Below are 6,000 nucleotides of genomic sequence, written 5' to 3' on the forward strand. Positions count from 1 at the left end.
CATCATAATTCTCAGTTTGTCCTGGTGGCCAAAATATGACCCCAATTCTAATCACAGTTTCCTCTTTAGTTTGAAAGCAAATCCAGAAAGGTTCTAGTTTAGAGATGAGCGAGCACCAAAATGCTCGGGTGCTCGTTACTCGGGACGAAATTATCGCAATGCTCGAGGGTTCGTTTCGAGTAACGAACCCCATTGAAGTCAACGGGCGACCCGAGCATTTTTGTATATCGCCGATGCTCGCTAAGGTTTTCATTTGTGAAAATCTGGGCAATTCAAGAAAGTGATGGGAACAACACAGCAACGGATAGGGCAGGCGAGGGGCTACATGTTGGGCTGCATCTCAAGTTCCCAGGTCCCACTATTAAGCCACTATAGTGGCAAGAGTGGCCCACCCCCTCCCAACAACTTTTACTTCTGAAAAGCCCTCATTAGCAATGCATACCTTAGCTAAGCACCACACTACCTCCAACAAAGCACAATCACTGCCTGCATGACACTCCGCTGCCACTTCTCCTGGGTTACATGCTGCCCAACCCCCCCCCCCCCGCATGACGCAGTGTCCACAGCGCACACCAAAGTGTCCCTGCGCAGCCTTCAGCTGCACTCATGCCACACCACCCTCATGTCTATTTATAAGTGAGTCTGCCATGAGGAGGAACCGCAGGCACACACTGCAGAGGGTTGGCACGGCTAGGCAGCGACCCTCTTTAAAAGGGGCGGGGCGATAGCCCACAATGCTGTACAGAAGCAATGAGAAATATAATCCTGTGCCACCGCCATCAGGAGCTGCACACGTGGGCATAGCAATGGGGAACCTATGTGCCACACACTATTCATTCTGTCAAGGTGTCTGCATGCCCCAGTCAGACCGCGCTTTTTTATAAATAGTCACAGGCAGGTACAACTCCGCAATGGGAATTCCCTGTGCACCCACAGCATGGGTGGCTCCCTGGAACCCACCGGCTGTACATAAATGTATTCCATTGCAGTGCCCTGGACAGCAGAGCTAACGTCAGATTAAATGCAGGTGGGCTTCGGCCCACACTGCATGCCCCAACCTGACCGGGGTTTTTAATTCATAGACACAGGCAGGTACAACTCCCTGTGGACCCACAGCATGGGTGGGTGCCAGGAAGCCACCGGCGGTACATAAATATATCCCATTGCATTGCCCATCACAGCTGAGGTAGTAATGTCATGTTTAATGCAGGTGGGCTTCGGCCCACACTGCATGCCCCAGTCAGACTGGGGTTCTTTAGAAGTAGACACATGCAGTTACAACTCCCTGTGGACCCACAGCATGGGTGGCTCCCTGGAACCCACCGGCGGTGCATAAATATATCTCATTGCAGTGCCCAGCACAGCTGATGTAACGTCAGCTTTAATGCAGGTGGGCAAAAAATTAATTGGATTACACTGTAGGCAAGGGCCCCAAAAAAGTGGTGTACCAACAGTACTAATGTACGTCAGAAAAATTGCCCATGCCCAACCAAGAGGGCAGGTGAAACCCATTAATCGCTTTGGTTAATGTGGCTTAATTTGTAACTAGGCCTGGAGGCAGCCCAGTTAAAATAAAAATTGGTTCAGGTGAAAGTTTCAACGCTTTAATGAGCATTGAAACGTATAAAAATTGTTTACAAAAATTATATGACTGAGCCTTGTGGGCCTAAGAAAAATTGCCCGTTCGGCGTAATTACGTCAGGTTTCAGGAGGAGGAGCAGGAGGAGGAGGATGAATATTGTACACAGATTGATGAAGCTAAAAGGTCCACGTTTTTGATAGTAATAGAGAACAATGCTTCCATCCGCGGGTGCAGCCTACGTATTGTTTAGGTATCGCTGCTGTCCGCTGGTGGAGAAGAGAAGTCTGGGGAAATCCAGGCTTTGTTCATCTTGATGAGTGTAAGCCTGTCGGCACTGTCGGTTGACAGGCGGGTACGCTTATCCGTGATGATTCCCCCAGCCGCACTAAACACCCTCTCTGACAAGACGCAAGTCGCAGGACAAGCAAGCACCTCCAGGGCATACAGTGCGAGTTCAGGCCACGTGTCCAGCTTCGACACCCAGTAGTTGTAGGGGGCAGAGGCGTCACGGAGGACGGTCGTGCGATCGGCTACGTACTCCCTCACCATCCTTTTACAGTGCTCCCGCCGACTCAGCCTTGACTGGGGAGCGGTGACACAGTCTTGCTGGGGAGCCAGAAAGCTGTCAAAGGCCTTAGAGAGTGTTCCCCTGCCTGTGCTGTACATGCTGCCTGATCTCTGCGCCTCCCCTGCTACCTGGCCCTCGGAACTGCGCCTTCGGCCACTAGCGCTGTCGGATGGGAATTTTACCTTCAGCTTGTCCGCCAGGGTCCTGTGGTATAGCATCACTCTCAAACCCCTTTCCTCTTCGAGTATGAGAGTGGAAAGGATCTCCTTATACCGTGGGTCGAGCAGTGTGTACACCCAGTAATCCGTAGTGGCCAGAATGTGTGTAACGCGAGGGTCACGAGAAAGGCATCCTAACATGAAGTCAGCCATGTGTGCCAGGGTACCTGTACGCAACACATGGCTGTCCGCACTAGGAAGATCACTTTCAGGATCCTCCTCCTCCCCCGTAGGCCATACACGCTGAAAGGATGACAGGCCAGCAGCATGGGTACCCTCAGCATTGGGCCAAGCTGTCTCTTCCCCATCCTCCTTATCCTCCTCATGCTCCTCCTCCTCCTCCTCCTCAACGCGCTGAGATATAGACATGAGGGTGCTCTGACTATCCAGCGACATACTGTCTTCCCCTGCCTCTGTTTCCGAGCGCAAAGCGTCTGCCTTTATGCTTTGCAGGGAACTTCTCAAGAGGCATAGCAGAGGAATGGTGATACTAATGATTGCAGCATCGCCGCTCACCATCTGGGTAGACTCCTCAAAGTTTCCAAGGACCTGGCAGATGTCTGCCAACCAGGCCCACTCTTCTGTAAAGAATTGAGGAGGCTGACTCCCACTGCGCCGCCCATGTTGGAGTTGGTATTCCACTATAGCTCTACGCTGCTCATAGAGCCTGGCCAACATGTGGAGCGTAGAGTTCCACTGTGTGGGCACGTCGCAAAGCAGTCGGTGCACTGGCAGATGAAACCAATGTTGCAGGGTGCGCAGGGTGGCAGCGTCCGTGTGGGACTTGCGGAAATGTGCGCAGAGTCGGCGCACCTTTCCGAGCAGGTCTGACAAGCGTGGGTAGCTTTTCAGAAAGCGCTGAACCACCAAATTAAAGACGTGGGCCAGGCATGGCACGTGCGTGAGGCTGCCGAGCTGCAGAGCCGCCACCAGGTTACGGCCGTTGTCACACACGACCATGCCCGGTTGGAGGCTCAGCGGCGCAAGCCAGCGGTCGGTCTGCTCTGTCAGACCCTGCAGCAGTTCGTGGGCCGTGTGCCTCTTCTCTCCTAAGCTGAGTAGTTTCAGCATGGCCTGCTGACGCTTGCCCACCGCTGTGCTGCCACGCTGCGCGACACCGACTGCTGGCGACGTGCTGCTGCTGACACATCTTGATTGCGAGACAGAGGTTGCGTAGGAGGAGGAGGGTGGTTTAGTGGAGGAAGCATACACCGCCGCAGATACCACCACCGAGCTGGGGCCCGCAATTCTGGGGGTGGGTAGGACGTGAGCGGTCCCAGGCTCTGACTCTGTTCCAGCCTCCACTAAATTCACCAAATGTGCCGTCAGGGAGATATAGTGGCCCTGCCCGCCTGTGCTTGTCCACGTGTCCGTTGTTAAGTGGACCTTGGCAGTAACCGCATTGGTGAGGGCGCATACAATGTTGCGAGAGACGTGGTTGTGCAGGGCTGGGACGGCACATCGGGAAAAGTAGTGGCGACTGGGAACTGAGTAGCTCGGGGCCGCCGCTGCCATCATACCTTTGAAAGCCTCCATTTCCACAACCCTATACGGCAGCATCTTCAGGCTGATAAATTTGGCTATGTGCACATTTAACGCTTGAGCGTGCGGGTGTATGGCGGCGTACTTGCGCTTGCGCTCCAACACTTGCGCTAGTGACGGCTGGACGGTGCGCTGAGAGACATTGGTGGATCGGGCCGGGCACAGCGGAGGTGAGGGTGTGGGTGCAGGCCAGGAGACAGTAGTGCCTCTGTCCTCAGAGGGGGTTGGATCTCAGTTGCAGGTTGGGGAACAGGGGGAGAGGCAGCGGTGCAAACCGGAAGCGGTGAACGGCCTTCGTCCCACCTTGTGGGGTGCTTGGCCATCATATGTCTGTGCATGCTGGTGGTGGTGGCTCCCCGGCTGATCTTGGCGCGACAAAGGTTGCATACCACTGTTCGTCGGTCGTCTGCACTCTCAGTGAAAAACTGCCAGACCTTTGAGCACCTCGGCCTCTGCAGGGTGGCATGGCGCCAGGGGGCGCTTTGGGAAACAGTTGGTGGATTATTCGGTCTGGCCCTGCCACCGCACTGCCTCTTCCAACCTGCCCTGCTGCTGCACTTGCCTCCCCCTCTGAAGACCTGTCCTCACTAGGCATAGCAAACCAGGTGGGGTCAGTCACCTCATCGTCCTGCTGCTCTTCCTCCGAATCCTCTGTGCGCTCCTCCCTCGGACTTACTCCAATTACTACTACCTGAGTGATAGACAACTGTGTCTCATCGTCATCGTCGTCCTCACCCACTGAAAGCTCTTGAGACAGTTGCCGGAAGTCCCCAGCCTCATCCCCCGGACCCCGGGAACTTTCCAAAGGTTGGGCATCGGTCACGACAAACTCCTCCGGTGGGAGAGGAACCATTGCTGGCCATTCTGGGCAGGGGCCCGAGAACAGTTCCTGGGAGTCTGCCTGCTCCTCAGAATATGTCATTGTAATGGAGTGAGGAGGCTGGGAGGAAGGAGGAGCAGCAGCCAGAGGATTCAGAGTTGCAGCAGTGGACGGCGCAGAACTCTGGGTGGTCGATAGATTGCTGGATGCACTTTCTGCCATCCACGACAGGACCTGCTCACAGTGCTCATTTTCTAATAAAGGTCTACCGCGTGGACCCATTAATTGTGAGATGAATGTGGGGACGCCAGAAATGTGCCTCTCTCCTAATCCCGCAGCAGTCGGCTGCGATACACCTGGATCAGGAGCTCGGCCTGTGCCCACACCCTGACTTGGGCCTCCGCGTCCTCACCCGCGTCCACATCCTCTAGGCCTACCCCTACCCTTCAGCATGGTGTATTACCAGTAGTGCAGAAACAGAACGCTGTAATTAAATGTGCCGCTTATTGGCCTGTGGTTGGAGGCTGACTTCGCTTACGGAACGCACAGCAGAGGCAGGAAAGAATTTTGCGCTAGCCTGCTGTAACACTTAGCTGGCTGTGTATGAATTAGGACAACTACCCCCAGCAGAGACCCAGTACACTTGTGGACAGGAATACAGCGGTGATGTAAGAGGCAACACAGAGGCAGGAAAGAATTTTGCGCAAGCCTGCTGTAACACTTAGCTGGCTGTGTATGAATTAGGACAACTACCCCCAGCAGAGACCCAGTACACTAAGGATGGTCACAGGCAGCCCAAATAGATTTTTTTCCCCAAATGTTTTTGGAAAGGCCCACTGCCTATATACACTAAATATGTCTTCTGTCCCTGCCTCACCACTACTGGCCCTGGACAATGTAAAATTACTGCAGGATGCAATGCTCTGCACGGCCGATATACAAAAAAAAAGTGCAACACTGCAAAAAGCAGCCTCCACAGTACTGCACACGGTTAGATGTGGCCCTAAGAAGGACCGTTGGGGTTCTTGAAGCCTAAAATAACTCCTAACGCTCTCCCTATAGCAGCTCCGGCACCAGCAGCACTGTCCCTGATCTCTGTCAGAATGCATCTGTGGCGAGCCACGGGAGGGGCCGATTTATATACTCGGGTGACACCTGATCTCGCCAGCCACTCACTGCAGGGGGGTGGTATAGGGCTTGAACGTCGCAGGGGGAAGTTGTAATGCCTTCCCTGTCTTTCTATTGGCCAGAAAAGCGCGCTAACGTCTCA

The sequence above is a fragment of the Eleutherodactylus coqui genome, chromosome 5 (assembly GCF_035609145.1).
Source record: "Eleutherodactylus coqui strain aEleCoq1 chromosome 5, aEleCoq1.hap1, whole genome shotgun sequence".
Taxonomy (NCBI): Eukaryota; Metazoa; Chordata; class Amphibia; order Anura; family Eleutherodactylidae; genus Eleutherodactylus; species Eleutherodactylus coqui.